The sequence below is a fragment of the Dysidea avara genome, chromosome 14 (genome assembly GCF_963678975.1).
Source record: "Dysidea avara chromosome 14, odDysAvar1.4, whole genome shotgun sequence".
In the NCBI taxonomy this organism is placed as follows: Eukaryota; Metazoa; Porifera; class Demospongiae; order Dictyoceratida; family Dysideidae; genus Dysidea; species Dysidea avara.
In genome coordinates, this window is record NC_089285.1 from 4,202,694 (window position 1) to 4,224,671 (window position 21,978).

Below are 21,978 nucleotides of genomic sequence, written 5' to 3' on the forward strand. Positions count from 1 at the left end.
GAATAGTGAAAGTATCAGTTAGCAGATGAGCATTGGTGAGTATGATCCATGTGTTATGTTGCATGGGTTTATAGTTGTACAATGCTATTAAAAGTGAAGAGTAACCACAACTCTTAAAGAGTTCCCATAATAGGGAGGATTCTGGGGAGGATTTAACACTCCTGGAAAGTAACCATTACTCTAAAGGAGTAACACATGCTCTGAAGGTGGAGTCACTTACTCTTCAGAGTAATGGTTATTCTCTTCAGAGTGTTGGTTATTCTCCAGGGGTGTTAAATCCTCCCTATGCTGGGAACTCTTTAGAGTGGTGATTGCTCTTTATGTTAAACAGTGTAGAACAGTGTAGTTAAGGAAGAATCATTATAAGTTAATACTAGTTTCCTAAGGGCTGGACAGCTGTTCTGAAGTGTAAGCCCAACCACATAGGGGTTTCTGGAAACCCCAGAAACCCCTCCCCCCCTAAAACTTCCCCTGACTGATCATGACCTTCCATGACAATATAGGCTCCCTGTAGGTCATGTATATAATAAATGGTGCATGGTGCTCCAATTAAGAACTCATGACCAATTATTCAGCAATTATCTTTTCTAATAGTTTGACAACAATTGACACCGCAGATATCAGGTGATAATTTCCATGTGCAGGATCATTAGAAGTATCCCCTAGCTCCTTTGTGTACTGGTGTTACATTAGATAGCTGTCTGCTGCAAAGTTACTGTTTGCGACATGTCATATTCCACTGCATTTTGGAGCATCTAAATACCCACAACATCATCAATCCTAGCTTTAGACCTGTAATACCCAACTAATGTTTCTCGTAGATGACATCTTAAAAGCAATGGATTCTCACTATCAGGTTGACCTGGTACTGCTTTACTTTTTCTAAAGTATCTGGTACAGTTGCTCATAATAAATCACTAATTAACTTGCCAATTACGGTATACAATCCAATATTCATAAGTAGATTTCTACCTGGCTCACTTCCAGAACACAAAGAGTCTTATTTGAAGGTTGCACATCTAGCACAAAGAAAGTATTGTCTGGTGTCCCCCAGGGCACTGTCCTTGGACCCCTATAGTGTTCTTATACTGTACACTAATGACATAGACACTAACATTACTTCCTCTATCCATGTTTATGCTGATGATTGTGTATTATATAGAGTAATTAAAGTACCTAAAGACCGTATTCTCTTACAACAAGACCTCAACCATCTTGTCCAGTGGACATATACTTGGCAGATGAAACTAAACATTGAGAAATGTGTGTCAATGACCTGTACCAGATCACCTGCTTTAACCCCCACAGCTTACTATATCTCTGAGCATGCCTTAGAAATTGTGGAGCAGCATGACTACCTAGGGGTTAGACTACATAGTTCTATGACGTGGTCTTATCATATCCAACTGAAGATCAATAAGGCAACTAAAATTCTTAACCTTATCGAGTGTACACTACACAAGTGCACTAAAAAGTCAAGCAATCAGCTTATTTTACTTTAGTAAGACCAGTGCTTGAATATGCTGCAATTATATGGGACCTCCATCAGAAATATCTAATTGATAATATAGAGGAGATCCAATGAAGGGCAGCAAGATGGAGACTATAGATTGACAAGCAGTGTTTCAGATACGATATTGGCATTAAATTTGTCTACTCTAGATCAGTGTCATTATAACAGTAGGTTTACCATCTTTGTAAGACCAAATTTGTCCATCAACATATATACCACCTCACTACACTCCACTTACCTCTGCTTACAACACCCGCCAATTCCATCCTCTCCACTTTACGGTGCCATGGTCATGATCATCCACAACATATTATCAGATGAGTTTCTTCCCAAATACCACCCGAGATTACCCCACCAAATTATTGAATCTGATTTACTCAATAAATTTTCTGATTATTATTTACTGACCACCAAGGCTGCACCTACTTATCATTTTTTGTAGGATACTATCAGCAACAAACTGCCTATCCCAGTCACAAATCAATCAATCAGTTTCATGAAAGCTGTTGGTACCATGCCAGTTTTATGCTATTGACATAAAGAAGCGTTTGTTGCAAACAGCACAATAAATTAATATTATGCACCAAAAGCTGCAAGATCACCCAAATGTGCAATGTTGGCATTCAAAATGCACTGTCAGTATGTATAACATGTTTATGCAAGCTGCATATAAAACTGAGAGAGAAAGCATCATTGGTGATGAACAAAAAAATAATAATAACAATGTACAAAAATAACTATAGCTAATTAAGTGAGTGAATGAGTCCTCGGACACACACTACCACAGAGAAGGCAATAGGATGCCCACGGACATTCTCACTTGGATACAAGTCAACTAGCTATATCAAACAAAGCAGTTGTAGAATATCTTAGTTATGATTCTCCACAGTAGCTATTCGTTTTGCCAGCATTTTGTAACTTGCATATTCGACCAATTAAAGGTATAACAAGGGCTATAAATTTCAGGGCCGGACCGGACCACTTTTCAGCTACTTGAATTTGTAAAAGGGTCCCTTTGTAAGTAGATCGAGATACTCTAATAGAGCAGTCACCATTATACTCTAATAGAACAGTCATCGCAATACTCTGATAGTGCATTCGGTATAGAATATAGCCACTATTCTGCTTAGTTTAAGCCATTATACATCTATGTTAATTGTCCTCAAATAACTCAAAAGTTCCAATGAGTTATCTGCATAGTACTGCGTTGGGTTAATTGATCATGTGAGCATGTCATGCATGCATTAGCAATTCAATCCCAATTGTTTCTGTATCTCAAAGAACTAAACTTTCACTGAAATTTTGAAAGTAAAAGAGTACTGTAGTACAAAATTACCAGGATATATCCTTGATGTTAACAAAAAGGAGAAAGAGGCTTTGTAAGTAAAATAGCTTCCAGATGCCATTTCAGAGCATCTATTTTCTAAAATTTCCCTAGGGGAGCATTGCCCCCAGATTCCCCTAGCTTGGCATGTTGTGTGTGCTTAGCACATGCAGTTGAGTGTCACATGAAAGCAGATAATCAAAAAGTCATATAAAATCAATAAAAAGTAGTGAGCATGACTATGACCTCCATTGTAGTCCATGGATGGCCAGACCACTCAATAATCTCTGCATGGGCTCCGGCCCTGCTATAAATTACATTGTCATAGGATAAATTGTGTTTTATAATGTGTGCATGCAAATTCATTGTGTTTAAATAACTTACAACTATTGCAATGATTATTTGTAAAACTGTACTAGCCCTGTGGTGCAATTCTTTACAGCTGAGTTAATGATAGCAGAATTATCTGCCTGTATAGCAGCATACACTTGGGCATGACCTTGAGCCTACTATAATTGGTTTCTTCTTGTGATTGGTTTCTTGCTCAAATCTATGCACTATGTTTTCATTCAGCACTAATCAGCAGTGCTTTACTAGCTTAACAAGACTATTTAATTCCTTCATCAAAATAACAACTAGGAACAATCAACTATATAGTGAGGGAAGGCAGTTTCTATTCAAAACTAATTATTTTTAAAATGATAATATAATATGTACTGTCTATTGTCTACAGTATCCAGGGGTGAATACAGTGGGCTCAAAGGGGGCTGTTGACCCCCTCCAAAATTTTTTAGTATGCCAAGATCGAGATACTCTAATAGAGCAGTCACTCTAATAAAGCAGTTACAGTATTAGAGAGCAGTGCATGTGTAGCAAGCTACGTAAGGATTTTTATGTACTTTAGAGATGAGTTACATGTATGTATTTGTGTGTGATTACATGTGTCATTGTTTCAGTCATATACTCTAATAGAACAGTCAGTATCAGTGATAAATGCATAGTTGGTGAGGTGGACAGCTATTGTCAGCTGGCTGTGACCTTTTTTGTTTTGGTCTCACCTTACCAAACCAGACAATGTAGTGCCTGAGTTCATTTTGGCCCCCTATCCTTAGGTCTGGATCCGCCCCTGCATGGTACAACATCTGCATCATTTCACAAAGCGACAATGCATATTTCAAAATTTTATAAGTAACAGACAACAAGGCCACTTTTTCCAAACAATATAGAATGCAATGCCCTACACCCTGCACTTTGATTTACAACCACAGACAATTATATTTGGGTGGCTGGCTGCTCTTCAGCAAAATTCATTAGAACATTGTGCAGTAGTATTTGTACAGGAACTTTAATTATACCAAAAGATTACTTCTGTAAGCAAAATGATTACAAGTACTAAATACTTGTGTAGCTAATTACCTTGCACGACATGGTGTGAAAACTTGAAATGTATATTGTACTTAAAAAGCAGCTTGCTTTGTTTTGTACCACTATTCTTTATAATAATGACTACTTGCAGAATGGGCTCTATTGGCTTTAAATATGCGATCTCTAATTCACCACAGTATTCTATTTTTTCTGTAGAGTTAGCTAGAGTGTGCATATGTCGTATGGCAAGAGAAAGTTTTATCAAACTGTAGTAATCCATTCTAGCTGCATGCAGATGACAATAGACTATTAGCTTAGTGTGGTTACGTGTAATTACTTAGACATTGCATATTGGTAATCATTAGCAACTATTCATAGTTATTAGATGCATGGGACAGTATAAAGTCAGTGCTGGGTAATTATACCAGTTTCTGATCGATCCGGAGATATAAATACTATCTATCATGATGCATGTATATGGTGGCAAAGCGATGGTTATATGCTAGAAAGCTGAGTTTGTGACATTACAGAAAAAGACTCAAAATTTCATGAAATGCATACGGGAAACCCATATTTTATATAAAGTTTTAGTGGAAGCTATTATAGTACCAGAATTTAATAGTCTAGCTATATATTTAGCTGTATTATATAAAAGAAATAATATACATGACCAGGGTGTCTTGATGAGTCAGTTATTTTTCTATTGTGCATGCTCTTAAATTAATTTGTAGAGTCCCATTAAGAGAGCCACTGTAGTCAATACCATTAGTAATTTATTAGAGGCTATGCAGACAGGACATTATAGGGGCCTTAATGTGTATATTATATATGGACCTTAAAAATACAAAATCTTTATTCCTTATGTTCAGAATAAAAACAAATGGTTGCTTTAGAATGTTCGAACGTGCAGTGCCTGGGAACTCACAATAAGCCATATTAGCATCACAGATTCAAAGTGCATACATTACAAAATTATTGCTTTCAGTGCACTTAACAAACAGATTTTCTTATTTTCGAACCTTTACTGACTACATATGTATATTTCTATTTCAGTTGTGGATTATAAAAACTATAGATATTGCATCATCAAAGAGCCATGGCCTCTAGTTCATTAAGATATAATTATAGCTAAAACCTTAAAACTGCATGATATGTCCATGTAGTTTACATGACTAATACAGTAATATTTGTACACGCATGTTTATCAAACCATGACAGTTATATATCAGCTCAGCAAATTTAGGTTATAACTATAATACATTATATCCGATAGTGTTGTACTTCCATTGGAGTCTATATGGAGATGCATGTGAATATAGGTGGATCTGATTGGGGGGAGGGGGGGGGGGCTTTGCCCTCCTGGCCTTTATTTTGTCCCCCTTGGACCTACAAGACTATATATTGATACCAGAAACTGGAATCGTGCATTTACACTGTATTCAGAAGTACAGAAAGCCAATAGGCAAAAAGAAGACAACAGTTATAAATGCACTTTACAGTTATAAGCTGTACACTGTGAAGAAAGTGAGGCCAGTCTCCAGTCAGATGCAGTTCTAATGTCATTAATTTATAAATTTTGCTAATTATAACAATACTATATATTTTATTTTGATTTAGTACACTTTACCATCAAACAGGTTTATCTCATGCAGATAGGCTAATTAATACTTGTATGCTTTGCAAAGCATACACTTTGTTACGTAGCTGTAATTTCTATCAAAACTAATGCTCCCATCAAAATTAATGCTCCCAGATTCAAACCTATATAGGTCTAGTTTTGTTTTTTTTTCTCAGTAGATATCTGATTTATTCAGCTGTACCAGACAAAGTTATGCAAATGAGTATAACTTGTGTACTAGAGTTCCATTCATCTCCTCCTTGATGGAAAACACTACTTAAGCTTAAAACTTGTTGGCTCCCTCAGCCTCCCCCCTTATGGTGTCTCCTATATAGATCTTCCTATTGTGAACCTACTTCCCAACCCTTCCCTTGCATGTAATCTATTAGTTAAATTAATTAATTGTAGGTGTAGTGAAACAATATATAGGTATAGGCAAGTGGTTGGAACACCGGCCTAGCTGGTAATCAAAAAGTTCTAGCTTCTATGTCCAGTTGCAGCTGTTGTTACTTCCATGAGCGAACAACTTTACTCGCTGTCTGCATATAATAATTATTATTATTATGAGTGTATTCCTAATGATTATGCATACTATATAATTATGTTAAGCCTAGGGCCAGATCACTATGAGACCAATTTGATCAAACCAGACCACACACATCTAATTTTATAACTTTAACCGCTTGATATCTTAGCATAATTATATACTATTGACCTAGTTTCACACAACAATCCTTCCATAGTATCAAGAGTCCATAATAGAGAATACGTTCTAGAGAAAGAGAAGGAGAATATTATACACAATAGAGAAAATATTTATAGGCTCTTATGAAATACTGCTCCATTCATTCATTGTTCTTCGGATTCATGTCAGATTTAGTCTTGAGAGCAGGATGTGCAGCCTTTATTTCAATACAGAACACCATCAAAGAATAGTACAAGAGTTCATAATACATAGAGAAAGAACCCTTGATCATGTAGATAATTAAAAATTGTGTTACAATCAACTTTTTAATTTCTTCTTGCATTAAAATTAAAATTGCCATATAATTGGTACTTCTACGTAACTAAGCAATCACTTCAAACTGGGAGAAAGGTATTGCTTACACAATACACATGTGCATGGTTGACATTAAAGAAAATTTGCATTAATTGAAAATTGATATTTTGCATTCTATATTGTGCTTTAATACCATAACTGTTTCACTGCCCATACAAAAGTCTCAATAGTAGCAGTGAAATTTATCCCGTACTTCACTGGTAGCAGTGAAAAAGTTGTGATTGCAATTTCATTGGCTAGAATTTATGTTAACAATGTAGCGCCAATTAGTGTTTACGCGTGTTTAGTACATAGTGACAAATTGCATACTATAACAACGCTAATACATAGCATGCATATATATTATGCAGAGAGTATGGTATTAACTGGGAATAGCATGGGTATAGCAGTGAAATTTGGGATATATAAGATACCACTCTTGTTGTATTGGAAATGGTAAATTTCCAATACAACACTCATGGTATTTATCCCAAATTTCACTGCTACCCATGCTATTACTAGTACAAATTGTTCGATCATTCTTTATGATTTACTATTAATCACTAGGCAGGCAGCACAGCTGATTTGCCTAGGATGTACAATCAACAATAGTGCAGTGCATGTTACAATCAATGAGAGTATGTATTTATGCAGGCTACAATTAGCTACTAAATGTGAAGTTATATAGTACATATGCATGTGTTACATCAAAAGTTAGCTATATGCAGTGTGTGTTACAATTGCTAATTATAAAAGTAAATTACAGTACGTATATACACTTACAAACAGTCATAAAGTAACAGTGCGTATGTACAATTAACAGCAAGTTACAATAGCTATGTATATGTTACAATTACTAATTATTAATAATCAATAAATTACGTAATTGATTTGTAAAGCAATTGGGAATACTAGCTTCGATAGTTGGGATAAGTAAATAAGTTCCAATCAAGAAAAATCTTTAAAAAGTAACTATTATGATAATGATTAGTTCTAGCAGTAGGCCAATTGTAGTTTGCATGCAAAACTGACTAATGTGCTATGGTAGCACCTAAAATTCGACTGCTCCAGACAAAAAATAGTACCCTACCGTAGCACTTTAGTTTAAACAGTGTGGTGCATGCAATCTGAAGAGAATTCTCAGCATGGCATGCTCCAACTGGATGAAATGAGGTCATACTCCCCCAGGAAGCTTTTGAAACATATAGCTGTGACAGCATTGGATCTGGAAAGTAATTTGTAATACCAGTCAAAATATACAGTGAAATATATATATAAAATTGACAAAAATGAGCAATGTATATAGCTAGTAGTTACAAACTAAGGTGGTACCAGAACTCTGTGTGTGCAGTATGCATGTGTGTGTGTGTGTGTGTGTGTGTGTGTGTGTGTGTGTGTGTGTGTCTGTGTGTCTGTATACCGACACACGCAGCCACTGCACATGCTAAACAAAGTATATCACAATAATCAAGCAAGCACACATTTGCTGTAATGTCCGTGTTCTTCTGTAGTATGCAATAAAGAACTGACACAAAGTATGTACATATATACATTTCTACCAGAATCTAAAATCTGTATCATGAAACCCACAATCACTATATACATGCAAACCCTGTAAGTGAAAAGTTAAAGAATGTAGAGCTGCGAAACTGGACAGAAAGTTACTGAGCAGATCACAACTGTCGCTTATCTAGTTAACTAACATTTTTATGCTGCGCCTACGTAGCATGTAAGCTATGTGCACCTTAAAAGTTGTAGTACAGTCTCTTATCAGTCTCTTATAGTGGCCAAAGTAAGACACCAAATGATTGCACTGTTCATTACATCTATATATAATTAAATGAATAATGGCATTCCAATATAGGAGGAGAAAAATAAGAGGGGAGAAGTCTGATAGAGGAAGTCTACAGGATAGAAGTCTGCAGGAGTCTGCAGGACTCTGCAGGAGTCTGCAGGAATCTGATAGAAGTCTGCAGGAGAAGTCTGATAAAGATTTCTGGAGCAAAGAGGCAAAGAGTTGAACCAGACCACAATGTGTTAATGCGTTCAGTTCACCGGGTAGTAATAGTGATCAACAAATCACTGATAGTTCTGCCACTTTTCATGAGCAACCATCTTTTAGGAGTCCCATGAATTTGAAATCTCTCCTCTGTCATTGATGTTGGCTGTCCCACTGATGACACAAAATTGTTAGCAGATGCATGCACATGAAATCTCTTTACATAACAAGTGCACATATGTGAGTATAACAGTCTATGAATGTATACCAATATGACACCTGTGTTGGTTATAGGTTGAATGGTGTGGTCTGGATGTGGGATGAGATCAGATGTTACTCTGATAGAGCCTCAGGAGTGGACACCAGTTGCTTGGATAATCTTAAGAGTACATGAGAGGGTGTATTTAATGTAGCCTTCAAAGATGACTGAATTTTGGAAAATCACCCTTATGGTCGTGCCTGAAACAAAAAGCAAATGCTGAGCTCCTTCAACGGTCCAGCATTTGGATATGTACATCTGAGATGCCTACGGCTTTTGTGGAAGTAGCACTACGGCTTTCGTGGAAGTAGCAACTCCAATCCTGGATGTTGCATCATATCGTCAGCCATCTAGTCCAGCTTTTCTTAATGTAGTAGAGTCTTACACTTGACCTGTTTTAAAGGTGCTTTATTGTCCGAGATGAACAAAGAGCCAGGTTCACTTCCTCTAGTGCCAGGTAAGGGAGTAGTACCTTGTTTGTGCAAACTACTGAATCTGTTAAGCCCAAGCATAACTTAACTCCCCTGCAGAAAGCAGCCAGAAAAAAGCAAGTAAAATCTAATAATGTGTTTGTGGCAAGGAAAATCTGAGTTGCTGTCATGAGTGATAAAAGACTGATTTTGTTTCACACAAATGCTGCAAACTGCTCTGGCTGTTTCAAATGGCTTCTAGGCATGTTTCTTGACTAAAATTAGTAAGCTAGTTTTGGTGTACCTGCATTAATGTTGTCTGTGACTTGGTCTGAGAAAACTGTTTTTTTTTGTCTAATCACAAGATATGCAGGTTTTAAGTATTCAGAATGTGGTAGCTCATCAATGGTTGCATATAGCTACAAAAAATTTCCTTCATTTTGCACCAATTCCTTACTATTAGAACAAGTAGTCATAAGCCGAGTTTACCACCATTTTAGATGTTTTTTGGCATGTGATTTACATGTTTCAGTGTGCATGTAAGAGTTTAGGAATGGCAGTAAGATAAGACAAAAAGTGTACTCGGAAGTGGCAACAACAACCGCGTTGTGATGTGAGTTTATATACAATAAGATCTGTGTTTATCACAATCATGTTACTACAGAAGCACATGTGAGACTAAGGGATTTGGAAGGATCAAACGTTGATGAGGAGGCTAGCCCTTCAAGTGTTAATACCTCAGAGACAACAAGTTATTTAACTAATGGTATAACAAATGTATGACTGTTAGTTTCATGTGAAATAATACAACAATTACAAATTAGCTTTTACATAACAGAAATAAAATTCGCAGGAAAATGGACAATGTTTTATTTTCATCATCCGTCATCTCTATACTGTGCAGCAATTTCTTGTCCATGGTCTAACGTGAACAATAAATGCAATGTCACCACAGCTAGTACCCACATAAAATAATGGTCTGGTGACCATACCATACAGGAAAGGAGTAGCCAGTTGGAAAAATGGCCATTCAGAATAAAGAATTAATGAGATCAATGCAAACATATTCAGAAGGCTAACTCTTGTTACACTATAATGTCTCCTTAACATGCTATATATGTTCTGCCTATACATAGTCTCCCCAACCATAATGGGTCAGGCGTGCAAGAGTATGCTACCAACACAACTACACACAGTGTAACTCCACCAGATACATACAAGGTCTAGGTGGTAAAGTGAGTACTAGGATTATAATTAATTTATAGGAATCTATCAACAAAAAAGTAATGAAACAAGGGATGAATGATGGTATTACAACATATAACTCAGTGGCAAGGTCCCTACTTTGGAACATTGGCTATAACAATAATATTTTGCTCAATGCCAAAGTAGGGACCCAAGCTATCATATCATCATTCATCTCTTGTTTCACTCCTTTTTTGTTGCATAGATCCCTATTTCATTTTTAAATTGACAAAGAACTAAAAACCGTGGCATTGCTGGAGCTCGCCTGCCCATTTAATTCTAAGACTGATCTTACTGCTGCACATCAACATAAAGCAGGAAAGCCTGAGTACCAATAAATAGTTGCTGAGCTTGATCATGTGGGCTTCGTGAGTCAGTGCACTGTAGAAATTGACTGCCTTGGCCATTACCTTAATGAAACCATTACAGTAATGAAAAAGTTCCAAAACACCACTCGATAAAGCAGCAGCGATTGCTATAACTGCATCCCAGAGAATATTCTTTGCCTGCAGAAACCCAGACTTGAACTAATTAATTTATTTTAACTGTTTTTTGTATCCATCCTTGCCATGTGCCTACTTTGACTTTGGTCTTTGTGATCGCATATGACTGATGAATTGTACATATTATTTAACACTTCATCTAATTTGATGGTTCAAAAATTTTTCAATACTAGTCAACAGTCAGATCTTGTGCCAGGCAACCCTGAAAGCTAGCTATGCCCCTCCTACCAAGCATTTAATGTTATGATACTACAAAGTAAAACCAAACTTTGTTCAGTCACTGCAGCTGTCAGATGTAAATAAAAATTTTTAAAAGGTTGTTACCTTGGACAAGCCAAATGACGTGTTTTTGCAAGCAGTGCTTGTCTTTTCGTGGGGAAAGCCAGAGCATATGTGTAATAAAGCACGTTTTTGCCACAAGGAAGAACGTAGCTGATTGAAAATGTCAATTCACTGTATAATGTGAGAAAATTACAAGTGCATGTTAATGCAAGTAGGAGACATTACAAACCAATTACAAAAGCAAACAACAGTAAATACACGTAGCTACAAGACAACAAATACTAGTTAGCTATTTACAATCAAGTTCAACAATTACAAACAGGACAATACATACACAAAATATATAATTGTAACAGGAAGTTAGATAGAATATATTATTATTATTAAGTTTTGTATGAAAGTCTTCTTAATACCAGATTAGTGAATTGCTGTGGAGTTTCATGTTCTAATATCTTGTTATATGTGCTGCGTCTCTTTCTAAAGTTGTACCTCCTAGTGACTGGCTGTTTCTCTTCTGCTGTCTTTAAGTTGAGATTAAATTTACGAATCTCTTCCAAAATCTTGTTAGTTTCACAATCACAATAACTAAAATTGCAGCGTACCAACACATAGAGACACAACAAGGTCATTGCACAGCGAGTAAAATTAATGAACAACACAAAATGAAGGCTCTCCATATTCCTGTTGTCCATAAGGAACCACCACAAGTACACTAATAGTCGCTCCACAAGTACGCAGTATACGACAATTATACCCATCATTATAGGTCTGGCCCTTGCTGTGTACTTGCTACAAGTTAGCAAGTATGATGTCACTATGCCAGTAACGAAGAGTACAATACATTCAAAGTTAACGAATACTAATAGTAGCCAGTTGAGCATTAAGTGGATCTGGTTAAAAGCAGTGGATAATGACAGAAACATCTCATTAAACTCTTCTCTTAAGGATCTTGCTTGTTGATCAATGTCATTTAACATGCTGGATACTTCAGCTCTAGCAGATTGCAACTGCTCTTGCAATTGCTCATTCCCCCTAATCAGTTTAAATTGATTGTTCAAGGATCTTTCCTGGCCTTTCTCCAATATCGTCTGTCTCTCTAGACTTTCCGTAATCTTCTCTACGGCATGTTCTGATGTGACTGATAAGGATCCTATTAGTTTTTCTGTATTCTCTTGCCACAGCCCACTTTGTAGATAGAAACAAGCATCTTCAATGTGATTGTAAAATTGTGTATACACATCAAATGCGGAGTCCGTCATTTCAATTGTGCACTGACTGATCGACATGTCTTCGGTACACTCATATGAGCGACGTCCTGCGCTGAGCCAATGGCAATTGGCAAATGCGATCGCTAATCTCTGTTGCCGCGGAACACTTCAACTAATAGTGCTACAAGTTTGGCTGAGGTATTGTACAGCCTGTCTCCAACAGTCGTTCTTCTTCGCTTGTTCCTGCATAGTCTCAAACTGACTTCTACCATGCTCTATGGACTTCGAAAATTGCTCCTGATTAACGATCAGTTGAGCCGCGGTTAGGGATAAGGTGATGAGCAACGTCGCGATCATCTCCGCCCTCTTAGTTAGCCGCTAGTAATATGATTTCAGTATTCAAACTCACCACGAAAATCAGACACTCAGTCCTGCTGACTAGCTACACTTCTGTAACAAACCCAACGACGGTGTGCCTATTTATACTAGCTACTGAGCAAATCAATGATTCAGCAAGACTACCTTGGACCACGTAGCTAGCTAGCTAGCCTTTTATTTTATTTTTCTTGTTTTGTTTGATCATGGAGTGTGCAGTGCTCGCAGTGCAAACTTACAAGTGCGCGTTGACTATAGTTTCCTACATCAAAGATAAAATAAAGGCAGTAGGCTACTACTGAACCGAAAGCTATTTTTTTCTTGGGCCTACTTATCACGTGATCTTATAACCGCGTAGTGCCATTTTTTTTTGACTTAGAAAATTTTTCTGGTTTGGTGAACTTACCGTTTTTGTTTGTTTTACGTAAAGTCACATTACTCAGGGGGTTGGTGAATCTCGGGGACAAAACCCTCGAATCAACCCAGCTGGGTTTCTCGAGGTTCTTCTTCTCAAGCTCGTTCTCAAGTGGATGTAGCGAAGTCAAGGAGCGAATTATACAGGCAGCTAGTCTTACTACAGTAGATGAAGATTTCCTTTGCCAACTCACAACACACGAGATGACTGAAACAGATTCGCCATGGGCTGAACTTGCTGGGAGTGGAGGAAATGAAGGCTATAAGAACATGAAATGGTGAACACTGAATATATCTATATGGTATGATAGTGTAAACTGCAATTGTTGGTTAGTTGGATTTCCTGAGACTGCATGAGTAGCTATCTTCATTTGATATGCCAGTATGTCAGTCATTCAGTGTCCAGTTCAGGTGACCCCACCAAAAGCACAGCTAAGTTTGCATCATTTACTCAGGTGAATTGGCAGGGAAGCACTCATTTTTTTGTGGGTCCACTTCTGAGTTAGAAAATTTTTACATTTTGTGAATTTACCGTTTTTGTTTGTTTTACGGAAGTCACATGGTTGTTCAGGCATAGATTATATATTCCCCACCTAGGGAATATATAATCGGATCATCGATAAAACACGATCATGGGAGATTTAAAGTAGTCCTAACCCATACCCTAACTCTAATCCTACTAACCTGGTTTCCTAACTCCTAATCCTAATCAAGCTCCTAACCTAACTCCTAACCTAACCTAATCCGACATGATCGTTGATCCTATATAATCTATGGCTTGCCATTTTCTAATCCTTTTAGTGTGCACATGCAGTACTAGTTTCAGTAGTAGGTGTTCTAGAAGCAGTTCCGTTACACATATACCATTATTCTATTGTAATCAGTGTTGGGAGTAACGCGCTACTTATGTAACGCGTTACGTAATATTATTACTTTTGTGGTAACAAAGTAATATAACGAAATACGCTATAAAAACAGGTAATATAACTCAAGTTACTTCACTTTCAAATGTAACGCGTTATCTAAGTAATATAGTTACTGTAACGAATCTAATATTGTGTAATATTATTACTAAAAGTAACGAAGTTACTAATCTCGTTAGTAACCCACTGAGTAACGCCTAGCCACAACGAAGTAATGAAGCCTACTAAATGAGGCTTATTCACCAGCTACTTACTTATATCAAGACTTGCACATTGTCCAACAACGCAATCGTGTCACGTGATAAGGTGGTAGTTTCACACGTGACAGCTTAAGGCTATGGACACAAAGTAATATAATATGTAATATTATTACAGTTACTTTATTTTATGGGTAATATGTAACTAACTAAATAGTTCAGCTGCAAGTAATATGTAATATGTAACTAGTTACTTTTAAAAAGTAACTTGCCCAACACTGATTGTAATCCAATACTATAGTGCTGCTGTGGTGAAACTTTATGTTTACTAAAGGAGATTGGTCATGCATCATAGTCCCGGGCATGTCTATGCTTGTATTACTGTATGTTAGAAGTGGTGCTGCTAATCACGTATTTGAATAATTGTTATGTGGTTGGCATATTTGATGACACAATGTGTGTTAATATTGCTCATTGTTTCAAATTGTCACAGGGATGCACTGGTATAGAGCAGATGACTCAGGAGACACTGGAGCTGAAGGCAAAGACCTGCTTCAAGGCAGGCATCTGATGACACAGCTGAAAGACGAGCTAAGGAACGAGACGGGTATCACCAAATAGCCGAGCTTAACCTTGCAGTGTAAGGGGGTGGGGCTAGACTGATGATAGTCATGTGAGACAGAGATAGTGTTTAGTGGTTTTCTACAATGTTGCAGGATAACTTGCTAATCTCAAAAACATTGTTGCTCCCAGAGCATCCTGCTACCAGTACCCCTAATGTGTAAATAGTCATTAGGGGGAGAGTAGTAAAGCTGTTACTAGTTGGTGGAACATTTCTTGAGACTTGTAGCGGTGTGAAGTTGTCTTTGTTGTTGTTGTTGTACAGGGGAATGTGTCACTGAAGGAACAACTAGAAGTAGCAAGTTAGTGAGTGAAGAAGCCAGTGAGTATAATCTGTTAACTTGGCTGGCCTTACTACGGTGTAGTGTATGGCAAACGGACATTGAGTTTGGGTCAAAATTTGTGGACTTTTTAAGTGGGTAGTTACGTTATGCAAGTCACACTTTGTTTACCACAAGGCCACACTGTACGTGAGGAGGGAGAGGTGCACAAACAACGTACAGCAGTAAAAGTGGTCATCACACAAGGGGACACAGATAAGAAGGTGTGTACTCTGCTGTCATGTGACATCACATGAGCTTATATGACATCATCACAGGAACTAGAAGACAAGATCAATCTGCTACAATAACTGGAAGAAGCTCAAAAGAAAATGGTAATTAACATTGACGTCTTTAAACTTCGAGCTATTCTGATTGGTTGTTAGGAAGAGAGAGCTAGTCAGGTACAACAGATGATGACTTGAATTAGACAGCAAAGAGAGGTGCGTGATCTTATCATTTCTGTGTGATACAGTGGAACTTCTCTTCCTTTGTGCGGGCGTAAACTATAAAGTATAATTATTCTCTTGTATAGAGGGGTTCTGCTGTAGTGTTTTGGGTGTTGTGTGGCTGTAATAAAATGAGTGAACCCACTATGACAAATACGGTCATGTCACTAGGCCAAGAGTTGTAAGACCACTTCAATATAGTGACCTTGTCAAGTATATAGGTCCCAAACACAAATGAGATGTACTTCATGACCTCATTTATAAGACTACCTCAATATACAGTAGTGACCGTGTCAAGTATATAGGTCCCAATTGGTGTTTAACTTGGTCCGTTGTTGGGACATGAAACTTGTGTACTGTATTAATGACCACTCCTATGATATGTTTATTGTGGCAGCAGTTGGTTTGTTAGTAGTGCTATTTGGGAAGGCTGTGGGTGTTTCAACTATACTATAAGATAACAAAGCCATTGTCTAGCAAACCGTTTTGTGCAGCATATCGATACTGTTGCCACTGCTGTGACAAATCGCATGGTACAAAATAAAGGTGATATGTGGGAACCAGTTACTTGTGTATTATCTTGTGAGGTTGTGTGATCTTGTCACAGGTGTTGACTGTGGTATTTCATAATGAGATGAATTGTGATGTTACCGTAACCTTAAAGAGTTCTACTTCATCAGTGAAGAAAACTAATGACGCCATGGCAACCGGTGGCATGTACAAGTGAGTACATGCTACAGTATGTAACCAGTCATGTCCATTTATCTGTCTGTCTTTCCGTCCATCACAGGACAACCTCTACTGAGTCTACTGATATTCAAGAAACACCTCAGATCATTATTTAACACAATATTTAAATTTGAGTCAGTGTACAATACATATTATATTGTAAGAAATGTCATCTTGTAAGTATAACAAAACATGCAACACAAACACATGGTTTACTTGTGCATGTCATCATTGGGATTAAATAATCCATCCTGTACAAGATACATAAAGTTTCACTATCAGTCATCATCCTTATAAACATATCAGTCACCTTAAGTTCATTAATCCACCAGTCTGTAACAGAATTTCATAGCTGGGAACTTCAATTCTCTGTTGGAAACAAGTGATAGTAAATAGAAAATTTTGGCTTAGATAGCAAGGAGGGTGCACCATTAATCATTATTATCAAGCTGACTAACAAACCAATCTGATATGGTAGTATATATATAGGCCCTTTCTCTAACAATTTGTTCTTTGGATTTATTATAAAGTGACAGTGTGGTAGTTTAATCAATAGTTGACATCACATAAACGGGAATGCCACTTTGAGTAAACTACAAATTTTGAATGGGGAAATTTGCATGGAGAACTGCCAATCTGTGAAATTAAATTTTGTGAACCCCCTCCTCCCCCACCTGTAAAACCCTACTCTACAGCAATGGCATGCACACATTAGCAGTGACAACTAGGTGTCATGAGAACAGGTACAGCTATGTCATACTAGATATGCATATGTAAATGCCACATACATGTTGTATGTTATCACACTTAATGAAAATTGTCAAATGACCGCCACACAGTTGCATTACAAGAACATACCCCACAGTCAGACGATGTACTTTTTGCAAATAAGCAAAAATACACAACAGCAATCTATTTGTACTGGAACCAGTACTTTCTAATGATGCCTATAGAGGTATTGATGATGGTGTATTAATACAAATACTCTTACTATCCCACTTGAGGATCTTATCTGGTGAGTGTTCTCATAGATAGTATATGTAAAGACTAGAGAGTTCAGCTACAAAGAAACCATTCAGTAAAAAGCTCAGCTGCAAACAAATCACCTGTACAGAATTCAGCTACAAACAAATCACCCTGTAGAGAGATCAGCTAGAAGAAATTACGTTGTAGATAGTTCAGCTACAAACAAATCACCCTGTAGAAAGATCAGTTAGAAGAAGTTACCTTGTAGAGAGTTCAGCTACAAAGAAACCATTTTGTAAAGAGCTCAGCTGCACCTGTACAGAATTCAACTACAAACAAATCACCCTGCAGAGAGATCAGCTAGAAGAAGTTACCTTGTAGATAGTTCAGCTACTAACAAATCTCCCTGTAGAGAGATCAACTAGAAGAAATTACCTTGTAGAGAGTTCAGCCACCATGCATATAGAGTTCAGCTGCAAAGAAATCACCCTGTAGAAAATTCTGCCACAAACAAATTGCCCTGTAGAAAGATCAGCTAGAAGAAGTTACCTTGTAGAGTGTTCAGCTACAAAGAAACCATTCTGTAAAGAGCTCAGCTGCAAGCAAATCACCTGTACAGAATTCAGCTACAAACAAATCACCCTGTAGAGAGATCAGCTAGAAGAAGTTACCTTGTAGATCGTTCAGCTACAAACAATTCACCCTGTAGAGAGAGCATCTAGAAGAAGTCACCTTGTAGAGTGTTCAGTTAAAAAGAAACCACCATGGAGATTTCTGTAATAAATATATGTATTATATATTTAATTTGTACATTTACTGATAAAATATTTAAAGTACATCTACTTCATCTTTTCTTCTTCCTGTAGTAAAGAAAAAAAGATGTTAAAAAAGTCCCAAAGCCAGCCATAGGCCGGCTTTGGAGTATACAAATACAAAAAGAAATGAAATCTAATCCAAAACAGCCAAGCTGTAAAAAAAAGTGTGCGGCCCTCAAAAAGGCTATGGTGAAAAAGATGTGAAATCCAAGGTGGCGGCCAAGAAATGGCTGTGATGGTAGGTTAATGGTAAAAATTTTAATAACGACAATTCAGGTGAATTTTTGTGCCACTTGGTCTTGGCACAAAATTCACCTGAATTGTCATTATTAAATTTTTACCATTAACCTACTGCTTGTTTCTGAACAAGAGCCGATGTGCTTATGTACGCATGCGCATACATTTTTACTATAAAATACAGCTTATATTGACTTGATTCAAACTAAAAAGTGCTTAAAGTCCATATAGATAATATTTTTAATGCTTTAAGGGTGGTATCGTGTTATTTGAAGATATTCAAAAATATACTCTAATAGAACACATTTCTGGTAACATGCACACATAATTATGACATGAAAACTAGATATATAGCGGTAAGCAGTCTGCAGTCATGAGTTGTTTTGTCATGAATCATGATCAATTACCACATTTTAATTGCATCATGATCATGATTTATGGTGGTAATGTACATTATATTATAGTAGCTATTACTTGGTCTATACACTTATGTCCTCCAAAATGATTTTAATCTAACTGGTATGAATACATAGCCAGACTATATGATAACATATTCTGAATAACAATTCTCATATCCATTAAACACCAAATGTGCAATGTTGGTGTCAGTATAACAAGTTTATGCAAGCTGCATACAAAGCCTGCAGCTATAGTCTAGTTATAGTTGTTGAAACTTATGATATCCTCTGCTTTGCTTCAGAATTATTATTATGCATGCAGCCATACGCAGTTGTAAGAATCTCCTAAGTTGTGTGAACAACCTGTATACTATTATATTACCACATAAGCCGTATAGTCATGTCAACCTTGTGTTTCGAACAATGCATTATCTAATAATACATATACATGTACATTAGCCTACATATATATAGCTGCATGAATGTATCACAATTCAGATGTATACAATTACATGTACAGTTAGCCATCAGTCCTTGGTGATACTGCTTACCAATACTATGCACTGGTTATAATATGGCTCCTCATTGGAGTATTCAGTTGAACCTGTATTAATGACCACCTGTATAGAAAGACCACTGGTACCTTTCTAAAAAACCAATTAACTTTAAAATCTCCAACTGAAAGAAGTTGTACACCAGGCCAATTAATCCACCTGTTTAAAGCAGCCACCTGCCTACTGAAGCCAGGAATGTTGGCTTGAAATTAGACATGTATAATAATATTATACAGGTTACACATTATAAAGTTAACCAGTTAAGCTTCATGATTGATTGTTCTGTATACAGATTGTACAGTGAAGTCATGTTTCACCATTTCCAAAATCAGATTATTTACAAACTCCACTCTGTGTATATACATAATTTATACACCATATATATGTGCACATGTAGGTTTTTACTGTCAATATCATCACAATCCCTTCTAATTTCCTAGAAAGAGGCCAGGAATCTAGCTGTTATGCATAGGAGTGTATGAGCTCAGACACTTGCCATTATGGTCATGTGTGTGTGTGTGTGTGTGTGTGTGTGTGTGTGTGTGTGTGTGTGTGTGTGTGTGTGTGTGTGTGTGTGTGTGTGTGTGTGTGTGTGTGTGTGTGTGTGTGTGTGTGTGTGTGTGTGTGTGTGTGTGTGTGTGTGTGTGTGTGTGTGTGTGTGTGTGTGTGTGTGTGTGTGTGTGTGTGTGTGTGTGTGTGTGTGTGTGTGTGTGTGTGTGTGTGTGTGTGTGTGTGTGTGTGTGTGTGTGTGTGTGTGTGTGTGTGTGTGTGTGTGTGTGTGTGTGTGTGTGTGTGTGTGTGTGTGTGTGTGTGTGTGTGTGTGTGTGTGTGTGTGTGTGTGTGTGTGTGTGTGTGTGTGTGTGTGTGTGTGTGTGTGTGTGTGTGTGTGTGTGTGTGTGTGTGTGTGTGTGTGTGTGTGTGTGTGTGTGTGTGTGTGTGTGTGTGTGTGTGTGTGTGTGTGTGTGTGTGTGTGTGTGTGTGTGTGTGTGTGTGTGTGTGATTTCTGTTAGTTAAATGTAAATATAATGCATAAAATAATTCCCACGATAGATGTGGTGACTTAACCCCTGCTCCACTCACTTTACTACCAGTTAACCTGACAAAAAATTATAACGTCAAAATATAGTAAATGTCAAATCGAACAAAACACATAATTAGGTTGTTCGTAGCAGCTAGTACTGTCTGTCACATTGCTAATCCACAACAGCCACATGGGAAAAAAACCATGCATTTAATATTATGCCTTGCACTAGTACAGCTCACCTACACAAATAAATCATTTCTGTGAGCAGGTTTTGACTGAGCCTCAACTAATCACGCAGCTCAACTGCAAGGAAAACATTGGTTACTCTCTAACAGCACAATATCTTTTGACAACACAAAACTAGGGTGTAATTAATCACTGGACTGGACTATACTAGACTGGAACACTGGACTGGACTACTGGACTACTGGACTGACATATTTTTGGTTTTTACACATTTTGAGGTTGGTTTTATTGAGTCTTGCTAGCTAAGGACCTTCAAAAAACTTGTAGTCTGCTACTAAAATGATGAGTGTGAGGAGTGGAGTAAGCAAAAACTGACTTCTCACTACTTGTTATGCTCTACAGCATTTATACACTTCTTAGTATTGTGTTTTGGAGGTTGTAATATATAGCAATAGCTAACCAAAAATCACTTTGCTATATTTGTACTACCTATGATACACTGTATCCTTGAACTAAACAGCTCAGGCCCCTGGGACACAACCTATCCTTCCTAAGACAATCTATTGTAGCCAAATTTGTTCCTACATGCAATACACAAACTCATTGCACAACTATAGGTTTTTTTCTGCTATCATGATTAGTTCCTACATGTGCTGGTTGATGTACTATAATATGTGACCAAATTTATTAACATTGTACAAGCTTGCTACTATCTCCAAGATGTTATCATATTGGTTAACCATAACTAGCACATTCCCTGCAGCATACTGATAAGGAGTATAGGTATATGTACTGTAGAAGAACATAATAAATAGAGGTGAAATCACTAGGAGTCAGTTTTTGCTTACTTCACTCCTCACACTCATCATTTTAGTAGCAGACTGCAAGTTTTCTGAAGGCCCTTAGCTAGCAAGACTCAACCTCAGAATGTGTAAAAACCAAAAATATTGTCAGTCCAGTAGTCCAGTCCAGTGATTAGTTACACCCACAAAATTATGCAATGTG

At 37.2% G+C, this 21,978-nt stretch overlaps 3 long non-coding RNA genes across 8 annotated transcripts; 2 read left to right on the forward strand and 1 right to left on the reverse strand.

Moving 5' to 3' along the window:
* The first annotated feature begins 8,836 nt into the window (after window positions 1-8,836).
* On the forward strand, window positions 8,837-10,372 carry LOC136244923 (uncharacterized). Its single transcript, XR_010695653.1, has 3 exons — window positions 8,837-9,098; window positions 9,153-10,140; window positions 10,192-10,372. It is a non-coding gene; the product is annotated as an uncharacterized lncRNA (long non-coding RNA).
* A 3,173-nt stretch (window positions 10,373-13,545) lies between these two features.
* Window positions 13,546-17,080, forward strand: LOC136244562 (uncharacterized). Of its 6 annotated transcripts, none has more exons than XR_010695431.1 (7): window positions 13,546-13,832; window positions 13,889-14,009; window positions 15,168-15,839; window positions 15,894-15,950; window positions 16,002-16,058; window positions 16,672-16,787; window positions 16,855-17,079. It is a non-coding gene; the product is annotated as an uncharacterized lncRNA (long non-coding RNA). The 6 variants fall into 6 exon arrangements; XR_010695434.1 differs by lacking the exon at window positions 13,889-14,009 and having other exon boundaries at window positions 13,549-13,856; window positions 15,168-15,314; window positions 15,561-15,839; window positions 16,855-17,080; XR_010695432.1 differs by lacking the exon at window positions 13,889-14,009 and having other exon boundaries at window positions 13,550-13,856; window positions 15,168-15,617; window positions 15,661-15,839; window positions 16,855-17,078.
* LOC136244563 (uncharacterized) lies at window positions 16,897-17,836 on the reverse strand. The gene is made up of 4 exons (XR_010695435.1): window positions 17,785-17,836; window positions 17,652-17,740; window positions 17,104-17,162; window positions 16,897-17,044 (listed from the first exon to the last, which is right to left on the reverse strand). It is a non-coding gene; the product is annotated as an uncharacterized lncRNA (long non-coding RNA).
* Between the last annotated feature and the right edge of the window lie 4,142 nt (window positions 17,837-21,978).